This window comes from Stegostoma tigrinum, chromosome 10, assembly GCF_030684315.1.
Source record: "Stegostoma tigrinum isolate sSteTig4 chromosome 10, sSteTig4.hap1, whole genome shotgun sequence".
NCBI classification, from domain to species: domain Eukaryota; kingdom Metazoa; phylum Chordata; class Chondrichthyes; order Orectolobiformes; family Stegostomatidae; genus Stegostoma; species Stegostoma tigrinum.
This window is the reverse complement of record NC_081363.1, coordinates 58,315,925-58,331,977: the sequence shown is the minus strand read 5'-3', so window position 1 is coordinate 58,331,977 and position 16,053 is coordinate 58,315,925. Positions and strand designations below refer to the sequence as shown.

The 16,053-nt window shown below is 41.5% G+C and overlaps 1 long non-coding RNA gene across 1 annotated transcript in view; it reads right to left on the bottom strand.

Moving 5' to 3' along the window:
• LOC125455780 (uncharacterized) overlaps positions 1-16,053 on the bottom strand; it is a 42,718-nt gene that overhangs the window by 13,764 nt on the left and 12,901 nt on the right. The window contains exon 2 of the long non-coding RNA XR_007248309.2: positions 3,326-3,491. This is a non-coding gene — a long non-coding RNA (uncharacterized LOC125455780). The remainder of the gene's footprint in view (positions 1-3,325; positions 3,492-16,053) is intronic.

Below are 16,053 nucleotides of genomic sequence, written 5' to 3'. Positions count from 1 at the left end.
CTAGGTTCACTCTCGTTTATCATTTACATAAATTATTTGGATGAGAAGTTAAGAGGATTAGGTGGTAAGTTTGTGGATGACACCAAAGTTGATGGTACTGTGGACAACAAAGATGATTATTTAAGATTACAAAGAGATCTTGATTAGATGGATCAATGGGCTGATAGAACAAAAACAGAAGTTGCTGGAAAAGCTCAGCAGGCCTGACAGCATCTGTGAAGAAGAAATCAGAGTTAACGTTTTGGGTCTGGTGACCCTTCCTCTGAACTTTTATTTACAGCATCCGCAGTTCTTTTGGGTTTTATTGAGTGGCTGATGGAATTTAATTTAGATAATTGCAAGGTTTTGCATTTTGGTAAAACAAACAATGGCAGGATATATACAATTAATTGTAGGGCTCTGAGTAGTGTTGTGGAACAGAGAGACTTTCACATTTGGATAGGATGGTTAAGAAGGCATTTAAGAATGCTTGCCTTCATTGCCCAGAACTTTGAATATAAGAGCTGGGACGTCATGTTGAGGTTGTACAGGACATTTGTGAGGCCTCTTCTGGAGTACTGCATACAGTTCTGGTCACTCTGCTGCAGTAAGGATATTATTGAATTGGAGAGGGTGCAGAAGAGATTTACCAGGACATTGCCAAGAATGGAAGGTTTGCGTTATAAAGATAGGCTGGGACCTTTTTCACTGGAATGTAGGAGGTTGAGGGGTGACCTTATGGAGGTTGTTACAATCACGAGGGGCTTAGAGAAGATGAATGTCAAGGGTCTTTCCCTTTGGATGTGGGTGGGGAGTTCAAAACTAGGAGGCATGTTTTAAAAGTGAGAGGAGAACGATTTAAAACAGACACTAGGGGCAACGTTTTTACATAGATTGGTTCATATGTGGAATGAACTGCCAGAGGAAGTGGTGATTGCAGATAAAGTTACAACATGTAAAAGTCATTTGGATAAGTACATGAATAGAAAAAATTTGGACAGATATGGGCCAAATGCAGGCAAGTGGGACTAGTTGGTTCGGCAACATGGGCTGGCATGGACAAGTTGGACTGAAGGGTTTGTTTCCATGCTGTATGTTTCTATGACGCTACAACTAAATACAGCCAAATCCATTTCAATACATCATTCTGTTTCAGTTTAAACAATTCACTATGAGAGAGAAAGAAATGGGATCAGATTCTGATTTATTCCGTTCCATTTTGCAGCAGGTGCTTTCTAAGAGGAATATTTTTCTTTTTGATGTTATTATTGTCCTCAGGTGAACACTTTTCTCAAAGAAAATTAAATACCTTTTTACTGCAGTTGTCAAATCTCAGTTCTCAGTTACGTTTCCAGTTTGAATCTATCATTTTTTTCATGTTAACAATTGCCTGAATAACTGAAAGTTAAACATGTCATTAAATTCACTAATTTCTGAATATCATGTTTTCCCATAATATGATTATGATCACGCAACAATCATTGAAAGCAGTAATAAACCAGCTTATCAGACAACAACTGTCTAATAGAGGAATTGCCACTAATGGACTCTCTTCCATTGTAATCCCTTTGATGTCTCCCTTTGCTTGACCTTGCCTACACAAGACGAAGCACATATGGAACGGTAAGGTATCACTATATAGATTGATATCATCACAACGTGGAGCCAAGGAAGGAGCTAATTTTATAATATTTGTTCAGAAAGTGAGAACTGTTTGTTTCAGATTGTGTCTTTGTGATGCATGTAGACAGATTAGATAGGAACAAACAGTTCCACTTGTAAAAGGATTGAGAACGAGAGGGCACAGACTTAAAGTCATTTGCAAAATAAGCTTTTTAACACAATGAGTAGCTAGGTCTGAAATGCACTGCCTGGAAGTGTCGTGGAGGCAAGTTCAATTAAGGCATTAAAGAGAACATCAGATGATTATTTAAATGGAATATTCATTTATTTCATCAACTTAATAGAAACAATGAGCAGGGTTTAGGGGAAAGTACCCTTTGCCTAGGTCATAATACTCATTGGGAGGAGCCAGGGCAGACATGACGGGAAGTGGCCTCTTTCTGCACTATAATAATTCTGTGATTCTATCTGATGGAAGGAATAAAAATTTACAAAGCAATGATCAGAGAAAACAAGAACCGCAGATACTGGAGTCAGAGACAACACAATATGGGGCTGGAGGAACACAGTATGCCAGGGGAGATTGTCAGAGGGTTACAGTGAGAAAGCGATCCACTGAGGACTTCAGGATGGAGGAGGATAACTTCTTCAAGGTGGGAATCGTTGGAAAAGGCTTTGCAGTGGGGTTATAATTTACTGTGTCATAGCAAGAATTGCAGATGCTGGAGTCAGAGATAACACATTGTGGAGCTGGAGGAAGACAGCAGGTCAAGCAGCATCAGAGGAACAGGAAAGTTAACATTTTTCTGAAGAAGGCTCCTGACCCGAAACGTCAACTTTCCTGCTCCTCTAATGCTGCCTGGTTTGCTGTGTTCCTCCAGCTTCACATTGTGTTGTCAAAGTAATGATCAATTTGTTTTAGAGGCATGGTATGTCTTGGATTTGCTGCAGGTATCTTCTTAGATTCAATAAAATCAGTTCGTCTTCTTGGCAGGATCTAACCGTTAAGGGAAAGCTCTGGACAGACCTTCTGTGGATAGCCTGGGAATTTCCGGGAGTGTTTAAACTTCCAATTGGCAATTATCCTACATTCCCACCAAATCTGAGCACCCTTTACCCTACTATTTCCCAATTATCTGATACCAATTTTCTTAAATACTGCCTTAACTAGAACAGACTATCCTGCCACCCTATTATTCCTATCCTCCCAATAAAACTACTCATCTGCACCCTCTGATTATGGATTTGACATAATTCTGCACCTGGTAACCTCCTGACATCACCCACCCCATCACTGTCCTGCCATACTACTCTCTTTCTACTGGCCATCACTCTATTCACCCTCACCTGCACACTAATGCCCCTCCCCTTCACCTATCCATCAACCTATCCTATCACTTACACCCACACCAACCAGTCAGCACCTTGGACAGAAATCGTGGAGCTCTCTTCTGCTCCTGGCCCAAACACATTACAGCAGCCCTGATCTCTACCATGTATCTCTGCCCCATCCCAAACACTGCAGTCCCTACCAGGATCTGGGAACTGTGGGGTCCCTAAATTGGGCCCTGATGTACCTTCTTGTCCTGAATCCTGCAGCTAGCTACCCTATTTCCTCAGCTTCTCTGTGCCATCCTATCCCCTCAACACTTCTCCCCGCAATCCGTCACATACTTACTTTATCTCTGTATCTTCTCAAAGAGGTTTTTCAATATTTTCTTACCGGAATACAGCAGCTAATGCCATATGAAGAGAGCATGGAGTCTACAAAGATTTTCTGAGCTCTTGTTTGGAAAATTTCTTGAATTGGTGACTTCTGTAGGATCTCTCATTGGAAGCTGGGACCAAAAAGGCCCACAGGTGAGTAACTGTATAACTTCTTGTCAGACCTGGGTCAGAAATAGAGATCCCAATTTTAGCTGTATCTAAGTGTCCAAGAGTAGGAATGAAGATTGTCACAACATGACATAGACTGAATCTCCATTTCCTAATCTGAGGATTCAATAAATTCGGTCTTTAAGTCCTGAGAAGTTAAAAAGAAAATTAATTATGTTATGGTAATTTATATGGATAAATTTCTGTGGCAACACCAATTGTGCTTTACAACATACCATTTTCACATTATCTATTCAAAGAGGGAACTTCTGTTTTGTGAGTTTGAATATCAGTTTACCTTGAGGAGTCTTCCCCATTCTTTGAATTCCCACTGTGCATGGAAAGTTAGATAGCCAAGATGGTGAGAAGCTGTTCTGTGCTGACAGGCCTCCAATTAAGGGCATAGTCTCAGGAATAGCCGAAGGCAGCCTGTACTTTTAATTTTCCACTTAATATTCCCACTGATATCTTCTTTCTCAGCATACTTCGATGTCCCAGTGATGTGTAACAGAAACTTAAGAAACTTCATCTTCCAACTTGGCACTTTACAGCCTTCTGGACTCAGTGTTGAGTTCAACAATTTTAGATCATAATCTGTGCTTTCCCCATTTTGTTTTCCTTTCTTTTCACGTTAGTCTTAATCCTGACGTTTGCATTTTTGCTGTTAGATTGCAGCTGTCCATTATTCTGCTGCTTAAAGCACCTCTGGACCCATCTCTCATTTCTTTACTTGTCCCTTTACTAATCCCATTAGCTCTTTGTCACCAATGCTTTTGCCATTTAATGTCTCCTGCCTTTCACCCTTAAATAGGCCTTCCCTTTTGCTCTTTTTCCATGGCTCTGCTCTATTTCACCTACATAAACGCTATTTATTACTGACATTCTAACCTTCCCAGGTCTTGATGAAAAGCTGTAACCGGAAATGTTAATCTTGTTTCTCTCTGCTGAGTATTTCCACCAATTCTGGTGCTTATTCCATTAACACTGGTTGCTTGGGACTGATTTAAAGAAAAATGTCTTCACACAGGTTGTTGATGACTTTGGAATTCTGTGCCTTCCAACTGTGTATTCGCAGGTTATAAGGGGATTGGGCAGGAGAGTGGAGTTGACATAGAAATCCACATAATCTTATTGAATGATGAGAGATAATGGGAACTGCAGATGCTGGAGATTCCAAGATAATAAAATGTGAGGCTGGATGAACACAGCAGGCCAAGCAGCATCTCAGGAGCACAAAAGCTGACGTATCGGGCCTAGACCCCTGATGAAGGGTCTAGGCCCGATACGTCAGCTTTTGTGCTCCTGAGATGCTGCTTGGCCTGCTGTGTTCATCCAGCCTCACATTTTATTATTATTGAATGATGAAGCAGGTTTGAAGGGCTGAACAGCCTATCTGCGCTTATATCTGGCATTCAAAAGATGTTGAGAATGCTGTGAGCTTGTGTATGTCTTCAGAAATGCTTGTGAAAAGTAGCAGCATGACATGGGAATTCATAGAATCCTTACAGCACGGAAGCAGTCATTCAGCTCATCGAGTCCACACCAACTCTTTGAAGAGCATCCCACCCGAGGCACTACGGGCAGTTTAGCATGGCTAATAGGCCTCACCTGCACATCTTTGGACTGTGAGAGGAAACCCATGCAGAAAAAGTGCAAACTCCACACAGACAATCACCAAAGGCAGCAGGGCTAGCCACTGAGCCACCATGTTGCTCCATGTAATCCATGTGGTTTCATCGCTTCCTGACATCTATAACTATTTATACCCAGGAGAATGACTCACCCTTCCTAAACTGTGTTTAAGGAAAGAAGGGTAATTGAAGTTAATTCAGTCATAATTTTATATCTCAGCTGAGGACAAGTATCAATTTAACAGGCTTCACCATTCTGATTGCTTTCATTGAGCACAAAATCTAAGAATGGTCCTCCTATTAGCCATAACTGCAAAAGTTAAGTAAGCCTGAAATTTTGGTGAGATGAACATGGATGAAGCTAAATGAGTGTGCAGGCTCAAACAATAGTTCAAGCTATTCCAAATGAAAGAAAGACCACAGCTTTAGGAAATTCAATCCACTTCCAGTTATTAATTCCACTGTGGAAGGCTGGCAACAAGCAAAAAGGTTTTTCACTCCAGATGCTACAAGGCCCAGGTTGAAAAGCTGTTGCTCTTAATAGCTAGATCCTCAACAAGATGCAACGGGTTGGGTGTAGGATTTAGTGCGGCAGTTGAGAAAAGAGAATTTCATTTCAAGGTAGTGATATTACAGGAGCACTGTTGACCTTAAAAGCACCTGTGGTTACTAAGGGGGTAACTGTGGCCTGTAAAGTTTGTGTGCTATATTATAATTACATATAAAGACTAGTAGGTGAGGTCCAGGGGGAGAATCAAAGTGAGCCAGGAACATTTTTATAGATGAAACCAACATGAAAGGGCTTCCTTTTTCCGGGAGCATGTGCGTATTAAATATACACATTAAGAATTCCATTATCTCTGTGGATTGCTAATAAGCAAAATCATCCATGGCAAAGTATTATCTTCCTGGGGAAAATATCTTTTAAATGACAAGAAAGATGTAAAAGCATCACGTAAAAATTTCTTAAAATCCTCAAGATTCAGGAACTAGGACTAAACCTGAAACTAAAGCAATGAAACTAAAATCGGCCACAAGGTGGCAGAAAGCCATTCTCCTCTGGCTGTAAGATAACAATCTGTTCTCTCACGAACAAAGTTACATTTTAACCTGTCTTGATTTGGATCATTTTCAAGGGAGCTTGTGCTTCTGCGAAATAATTCTTTCACTTCTTACAGTACTTGTACTCCAAAAATCCTGATAACTTGCTGTTTGCTTTGACCATTGCCTTATCCTCAGCTTTCTTCTGCCTTGATTTAAGATCATCCTGAGATTTCCCGTCAAAATAACTGGATAGTTATTTGAGCTTCTGCGACTTGACATTGCAACAACCTACAGATTGGGGGATACATGCCTATATTGTTTGCGGGTGAGGCACTACGAATAAAGCCTTTCCTTAAACATATCGCAATGGATATTTTCATGGGATATACTTAGATATTCAAAAATATACCCAAGATATATTATGATTCTTTGTTAGATATTTTATAGTCAGTCTGTTCACAGCTGTTATTTCACAGCTCCGGAGTTGTACCTGAGCTTTCTGGCCCAGATTTATGCTATTGCTGTACCACAAGGACCCTATGTCCCCTTGTTATTGGCCTTTCAAGTAAGTGGAATGACTGCTTTCTATCTATCTTGTGCATGCCCATCAATCTTGTGCCATCTCAGGGAGGCAATGGCCTAGTGGCATTTTCCCTCAACTGTTAACCCAGAGGCCCATGTAGTGTTTTGGGGACTTGGGTTCAAATCCTGCCACAGCGGATGGTGGAATTTGAATTCAATAAATATCTGGAATTAAGATTTTAACGGATCCATTACTGATTGTTGGGGGAAAACCCATCTGGTTCATTTATGCCCTTTAGGGAAGGAAACTGTTATCCTTACCTGGTCTAACCTATATATGACTCCAGACTCACAGCAATGCCTCATGACTGGGCAATTAGGGATGAGCAATAAATGCTGGCCCAGCCAGCAATGCCCTCATCCTGTGAATGAATAAAGGAAAAAGAAACTTCGGTCAGGTCCTGCCCAACCCTGTCTGCACCAAAGAGAACAACCCAAACTTACCCAGCCTCTTCTTAACTAAAATATTCCTTCCAAGGCAACATCCTGGTGAATCTCCTCTGCACCACTTCTGGTGCAGTCACATACTTCCTATAGTGTGGTGACCAGAGCTACACACAGTTCTCCAACTGTGGCCTAACTAGAAGTTTTGTACAGACCCTTCACTGATAAAGGCATGTGTCCTGAACACCTTCTTAACTGTCAGAGATGGCGTAATAGAAGTTTATAAAATAATGAGGGGTATAGATAATGTGAATGGCAGGTGTCTTTTTTTCTTGGGATGGGGATTTCAAGACTAGGGGGCATATTTTTAAGGTGGGAGAAGAAAAAGTATTAAAAATATTAGTGGTGGATGCAGGTGCAGTAACAATGTACTAGATAAGTACATCAATAAGAAATGTTTGGAGAGATATAGGCCAAGCGCAGGCGGGTGGGGCTAGTTTAGTTTGGAATTACTGCCACCATGGATTGGTTGGACTGAAAGGTCTGTTTCCATGCTGTATGACTTGATGACTCTATATCCGCAGCTATAGGTAATGGTGGTAAAATCAAGCAGAGATTTTAAATGGTCAGTACAAAGGGCTGTACAGGTACAGTTAGGTATTCAGAATAGCTCATTGAATGAGTTCTATGCATGTTGGAGTCAACCACTGATTCTTATATTTAGTCATCTTTAAATCAGCCTGTTCAACCATGTTATGGCACATATCTGGAGCATGTGAGTATTGAACCTGGGCCTTCTGGCACTACAACTGCCCCACAAGAGCCCTTCAATATTCTTTTTCAGATGTGTTCCAATCAACATGTTCAGAAATGGCATTCCACACTTCCAGAACAGGTGGGACTTGAGCTTGGGTGTCTGCCTCAGAGATAGGGACACAACCCACTGCACCAGGAAAACGCCTCAATTCCTTTTTTATGTTGGGGTTCATGGTATACTTGGCTAACAATGGAAGTGGATAAACCACTGGTGAGTCTTAATGAGAAGAGACACTTGTTATAACAAGATATAGTTTACTGATACGAGCAACAGGTACAAATTACATTGAGCAGTTAGTCTTTGATATGATATCTATCAGAAGACGATGATGACACATCTCTGTGCATTGGGAGTTCAAACTAATTCCCTGTTACACCACCTAAGGCTATATAACAGCATCACATTGCATAGAGCTTAAGGCAGCATTTCCCCTTTCAAAAACTTCAGGGAAAGATCGTACAGGGGTCTTAGTGATGTGGGCTATGGCAGGATGTGTTCTAGAATCAGATGGGGAGTTACAGTGAGCCCATTTCACCATTAGAAGCAACTGGTTCCATTTTGTACGCTTTTCATGAGGACTGAGGTGAGTTTTTCCCTAGGTAGTGGTGAGCTGCTTATTCAGGGGGATTATTGCATGTTAAACAGCTTGATGATAGCTGTCAATCTGACCAAACTTGACAATCAAGGTCGATATCAAGAAAACTTGTCATAGAAGCCAGAGTAGGCACCTGGCAGGTTCAGATCACTGCTTGCTCTGAATGATCTCCATGATGTTGATGCAACTCAGGGAATGAACCACACAGGCACCATCTGCACCGATCCTGCATCCTCAAACAGTGCCATCTGCACTGATCCCTCATCCGTGAACAGTACCATCTGCACCAAACCCTCATCCACGAATAGTGCCATCTGCACCAAGCCCTCATCCACAAACAGTACCATCTGCACCAACCCCTCAGCCATGAACAGCGCCATCTGCACCTGCCCCTCATCCATGCACATTGCCAACCATATCAATCCCTCATCCTTGAACGTTGCCGTCTGAACCAACCCTTCATCCAGGAACATTGCCGTCTGTACTGACCTCTCACAATCATCAGAGCCTGGTCCCTCTCTGATACACAGACAGGACATTGTGGAAGCACAGACTTGCTTTGCATGGTGCACCAGTAACAGGCATTGAATGGCTGCCATAAGGACACTTTCCATGCTTAGAAGGGCACCCATTCCTGGATTGGACCAGGCTGCTGTTTTAGCATTCATTGACTTAGCACTTACCCATGAGCCAGTTAGCGCAGCCACACAACTAGGGAGCTTGCACTACTGCTCAACTGTCCACAGTTAGGTGGGTATGCCACTGAAATGATTGAAATCCCCTTTTGTTGAAGAGCTGTCCAGATTCGGTAGTCACAGGTAAGCTTAGTTGTTGACAATGGCTGGGATTTAATGGATCCAGTTGGAGTGCAGAGGACCACATAATTATACCACATAAGGCCTAGATAATTACCTGCCGTGTCAGGGGTAATTGTGTGGGTAAGGTGGCCAAATTTTGTAAGCAACAGGACTGGGTTGCACAGGTCTCCTGTGCCTTGCACAAACGTTGTCAGATTTGCCAGTGGGTTCATGTGGAGGTCCCTCTTTCAAAGGCACTAATGCTGAGATTTTACTACACGTGGGGTCAAGTATGTTAGATGATAACTAATGCAATGTCCTCATTACAAACTGATAAAGAGAGGAATTTCTCACCTTAATAGACATCTCGATTCTGGTAGACCAATCACCAGAAGCTTTTGAACAACCAGAAGCCAGAACCTCTGGGTCTTAAGGACTGCTGGTTGAGGTCTGCTTCAGTGGGAACCCAATGGTGAGAAGGTAGGTATTGTTTTTATGATCCTGCTGCTGGATGGAGTGGGAGGCAATTGCAGTCTCCCTCCCCAAAACTTAGCAAGCACATCATCTTGATTTCCCATTCAGGAGAGGGTTCCTAGGCCCGAAACATTAACTCTGATTTCTCTCTACAGACGCTGCTGGACCTGCTGAATTTTTCCAGCAATCTCTGTTTCATTTTCTGATTTCCGGCATCCACAGTTCTTTCAGTTCTTTGACTCTCCCTCTGAGGTTGGGCAACACTTAACTGCTGGTGAGTTACGAAAGACACACAAGGACCTTCTTGCCTAGCATTTAATTGCAGAGGTGCCAAGGAGGGGGTGAATTTCTCACCAGGGCCAATTCACACAATTATGTTGCCCTCTTGCTGCCTGCAGAGGGCAGAGAGTTCCACCCTCAGTGTTCAATCAATAGTTTTGACATCAGGAATGGGGTCTTTTGCCTCCAACATACTGCTACTTCTTGCTGCAAACAGCTCTCCATGACCCCTCCACTTATCTCTAGGCATCTACTCATAATCCCTTGTGAGGGTCTTACTGAATTACCAGCAGCAGCCCTTAGTCCTAGTGGCGGTCCAACGCTTCCCACTTAAGTACCTGATTGCACTTAAAAAGCTTTGAGCCTCCTTTAGAGAAGTGACACAGATTTTCAACTGGTGATCAAAACCTGTGCCACCTGAGCTAAATTCCACATCACAGCTCTGAAACCAAAACAAAATAAGCAAAGAACTGCAGATGGTGGAAATCAGAAACAAAAACAGAAATTGCTAGAGAACCTCAGTAGGCCTAGCAGCATTGAGAGAGAAAGTAGAGTGAACATTTCGGGTCCAGTGACCCTTCTTCAGAACAGATCCCAAACCTCTTGTTATTCAGTCACAGTGATAATGTCAATGGCTATGAGTAATCTCATTTGCGGTGCTGTATAGATCCTGTAGTAAAGCTGCTTTAATTATGTATCAGTGATAATGGGAACTGCAGATGCTGGAGAATCCAAGATAATAAAATGTGAGGCTGGATGAACACAGCAGGCCCAGCAGCAATTGTTTCAATTGTTTAGTTTATTCCTCTGCTTGCAGGTCTTTGTTCATCCATTGTAAGAACAATTTGATACTCATCACCCCCTTTCTTGAATTATTCAGGTCTCTTGCTCTTTGACTTGTCCATCTCCTGTTGTTTGACACCAACTCAGTCATGTCATCTGATAGCTAGTCAGTTTTGTATTTGATTCTATCTCTGGTTAAATTATATATCTTGCAACAGCAATAATCCTAGCATTACAGTTGCTCTTTAACATGAGCCTAGTATGTGCATTTTCTTGACTCTGAATTTACTTCCAAAGTTTATTGATCTTTCTCAGTTGGCTTCATAATCAAAATGTGGATTTCTGTACTATGCAAATTGTGTAGAAACACTACATAAATGATAGCCAGTGATTTGCACATGAAGGCATTTCATACATTATTATTCAGTAGTGACGAATATCATGCAACTCATTCAGGTTAGTTTTGCACAAGGCAAACATGTACTTTGTGAAAAAAACCTCAGATGGTGCATTTATGTCATATGTTTGTTTGAGCTGCAAAATGTATGTTCTGAGTGGCATTTTGATTCATTTTGCTGTTTTGTTGTTTGCATGACAAACGATGGACAAAGGGTAAATCTCAATTTAAATGGCCAGGATGTTTGTGTTGGAAGCAGATTACCAAGATATTATGGAGCTCATCTGATTTTAATTCTTTTGAAATGTAAAGTAATGATTACGTGAGTCACTCTGCCTCATCACTGCCCAGGTAGAGAAACTGAAATTGATTTGCAGATATTATGTATCATCCCAGTACAGGTTGGTAGCACCACAATACATCAACAAAAGTTTCTGGAAAAGCTCATTAGGTTTGGCAGCATCTGTGAAGAAAATTCAGAGTTAACGTTTCAGGTCATATAAAGTCTATGCTTCATTTTTCCCAATGTAAATCTAGACTACTGTATTTGCTGCTCACAATGTGGTTTCCTCTACATTAGGATAAACGAAGCGTAGACTGAGTGACCACTGCGCAGAACGTTTATGTTCTGTCAACAAAAAAGACCCTGAGCTTCAAGTTGCCTGCACTTTAACACACCACCTTGTTCCCTGGACAACATTCCTATTATCTCTGTCATCAGGCTTGCTGCAGTGTTTCAGTGCAAGCTGGAAGAACAGCATCTCATTTTCCACTTGGGGACCCTGCAATGCTCCGGACTCAATACGAGTTCAATAATTTTAGGGCCTGAACTCTCGCATGTCCTTGCCTCCTACCCCGCACACCAAGACTTATTATCACACAGTCTGCCACTACACGCTACCTATTGTTAGTTACTAACAGTCCCCATTAACAGCCATTCACTCTCCTAGCCATATTGTTATCGACTCCTTTGTCTATCCAACTGTCTTTCTCTCTCTTTGGGCTCTATCCTCACCTATCCCCTATCCCCTACCCCCACCATTAGAAATGTGGAGCTTATTCCAGGAAAAGCTCCTGTGTGTCCTAGATAAATAAGTACCTGTCAGGCAGGGAAGAAGCTGTAGAGTGCGGGAGCAGTGGTTTACGAAGGAGGTGGAATCTCTGGTCAAGAGGAAGAAGAAGGCTTATGTTAGGATGAGATGTGAAGGCTCAGTTAGGGCACTTGAAGGCTACGAGGTAGCCAGGAAAGACCTAAAGAGAGAGCTCAGAAGAGCCAGGAGGAGACATGAGAAGTTGTTGGTGGATAGGATCAGGGTAAACCCTAAGGCTTTCTATAGGTATTTAAGGAATAAAAGAATGACGAAAGTAAGATTAGGCCCAATCAAGGATAGTCGTGGTAAGTTGTGTGTGGAGTCAGATGAGATAGGGGAAGCACTAAATGAATATTTTTCAACAGTATTCACTCTAGAAAACGACAATGTTGTCAAGGAGAATACTGAGATACAGGCTACTAGACTAGGTGAGATTGAGGTTCAGAAGGAAGAGGTATTAGAAATCCTTCAGAAGGTGAAGATGGATAAGTCCCCTGGGCCGGATGGGATTTATCCTTGGATCCTCTTGGAAGCCAGGGAGGAGATTGCCGAGCCTTTAGCATTGATCTTTAACTCGTCATTGTCTACAGGAATAGTGCCAGATGACTGGAGGATAGCAAATGTTGTTCCCCTGTTCAAGAAGGGGAGTAGAGACAACCCTGGTAATTATAGACCAGTGAGCCTTACCTCAGTTGTTGGTAAAGTGTTGGAAAAGGTTATAAGAGATAGGATTTATAATCATCTAGAAAAGAATAAATTGATTAGGGATAGTCAGCATAGTTTTGTGAAGGGAAGGTCGTGCCTCACAAACCTTATTGAGTTCTTTGAGAAGGTGACCAAACAGGTAGATGAGAGTAAACCAATTGATGTGGTGTATATGGATTTCAGCAAGGTGTTCGATAAGGTTCCCCACAATAGGCTATTGTGCAAAATGCGGAGGAATGGAATTATGGGAGATATAGCAGTTTGGGTCAGAAATTGGCTTGCTGAAAGAAGACAGAGGGTGGTAGTTGATGGGAAATGTTCATCCTGGAGACCAGTTACTAGTGGTGTACCGCAAGAGTCGGTGTTGGGTCCACTGCTGTTTGTCATTTTTATAAATAACCTGGATGAGGGCGTAGAAGGATGCGTCAGTAAATTTGCAGATGACACTAAGGTCGGTGGAGTTGTGGATAGTGACGAAGGATGCTGTAGGTTGCAGAGAGACATAGATAAGCTGCAGAGCTGGGCTGAGAGGTGGCAAATGGAGTTTAATGCAGACAAATGTGAGGTGATGCACTTTGGTAGGAGTAACCGGAAGGCAAAGTACTGGGCTAATGGTAAGATTCTTAGCAGTGTAGGTGAGCAGAGAGATCTCGGTGTCCATGTACACAGATCCTTGAAAGTTGCCACCCAGGTTGGCAGGGCTGTTAAGAAGGCATACAGTGTTTTAGCTTTTATTAATAGAGAGATCGAGTTCCGGAACCGAGAGGTTATGGTGAAGCTGTACAAAACTCTGGTGCGGCTGCACTTTGAGTATTGCGTACAGTTCTGGTCACCGCATTATAAGAAGGATGTGGAAGCTTTGGAAAGGGTGCAGAGGAGATTTACTAGGATGTTGCCTGGTATGGAGGGAAGGTCTTACGAGGAAAGGCTGAGGGACTTGAGGCTGTTTTCATTGGAGAGGAGAAGGTTGAGAGGTGACTTAATTGAAAGATATAAAATAATCAGAGGGTTAGATAGGGTGGATAGGGAGAGCCTTTTTCCTCGGATGGTGACGGCGAGCACGAGGGGGCATAGCTTTAAATTGAGGGGTGAAAGATATAGGACAGATGTCAGAGGTAGTTTCTTTAGTCAGAGAGTAGTAAGGGAATGGAACGCTTTGCCTGCAATGGTAGTAGATTCGCCAACTTTAGGTACATTTAAGTCGTCATTGCATAAGCATATGGACGTACATGGAATAGTGTAGGTTAGATGGGCTTGAGATTGGTATGACAGGTCGGCACAACATTGAGGGCCGAAGGGCCTGTACTGTGCTGTAATGTTCTATGTTCTATAAACCAATATTTTCCTAGCTACCATCAGTTCCGGGAAAGGGTCACTGGACCCGAATGTTAACTCTTGAGTTTTCTTCACCGATGCTGCCAGACTTGATGGGCTTTTCCAGCAACTTCTATTTTTGTTCCTGATGTACAGCATCTGCAGTTCTTTTGGTTTTTACCACAGTATATCAGTTTTGTTGCTGTTTTTTTCCAAAACAAAATGAAGAAGCGAAGGAACATCTGCCCATCTGAGTGTGATTCTTAGAATGTAACTCAATAAGAAAATATTATTCCCATAATTTTGATATGAATATAATTAATTTTAACAGTAGCATTAGTGACTTCGTTTTCCTGACTGCTGATGTTCCAGAATGCCACGAGTCAGTAAGTGTTATGGAGTTACCATGGTTGCAGTTAGCACTCACTGGTGGTGAGAATGAATGCAAATATGTTGGCTTTATTTTTAAACTGCAATTGTCTAACTGGGACATTGGTTTGAACTACATTGCACGCCTCCACTATGCTTGCGGCTGTTGAAGGAGTAATTTTGAGTACCCTAATTCAAATGATTAAATATTATTTCAAAATAAATCTTTCTGTTGGGGTAAAGGGCTATAAATGGAATAAATACCTCTAATATTAATAGCTTGAGTGTAGGGTTAAGTTCTTTCAAAGTGAAACAATGACGGGCATGGTATGCAGGTTTGACTGGTTTATAGACGTTGACTTCACAATTGTCAATTTAATTGGCTGGTATTATTTAGTTGGAAAACCACTGACACATATTAGCAACTACTTAAAGCTGCATTTATTTTATATTGGCCATTTAACCGCTTTGAAAAGATCTATTGAAAAATCCTGATTGATTGATCCTAACTTACATCCCAATAATACTCTATTTTACAGAATAAAGTTAAATTATGTCATGAAGAATAATGTAATATTGTATTGTATGAGGTAAATAAATGATCAGCTAATTTATCACTTAAATGATACAATTCATGATGGACAGAAGTGCTAGCCCAGCCAGCAATGCCTACATCCCATGAATGAATTTTTAAAAACTTACATACAAGAAATGCATAATTTCATTTCACTCCTTTGTAGAATATTGCTCTGAAATCATAGAAAATTACAACATGGAGAAAACTATTCAGCTCATCATATCTACGCCTAACAATAGAGAGACATCCAGTCGAGTCCCACTTACCAGCTGTCGGCCCAAATGTAAATATCCAAGTATGTTTTTAAAAGGGTTTCTGCCCTTACCATTCCTTCAAGGAGATTGTTCCAGTCTCCATCATTTTCTATTTGGAAACTATTCCCTTTAAAATCCTTCTAAACCTCCCATCACATATTTCAAAAAAAACCTCCTAATTTTGGTTTACTCTACTCCAGTGTTTTATAAACTTTTGCTGGACCACATAACCCTTCAACCCATAATTAAAAATATATCTATCTCCTTCTTAAATTTACTCACTATCCCAACAGCCACCATATTCTGGAGCAGTGAATTCCATGGATTCACAACAGTTGTAAAGAAGTAATTTCTCCTCTTGTTTGTTTTGAATTCGCTGCTCCTTAACCTGGAACTATGACCTCTTGTTCCAGGTTATCAAGTGAAATGAAGAGGTCATCAATAAGATCCTTGTTCTGGTAGAGTTTACTTTATCAGAATCAC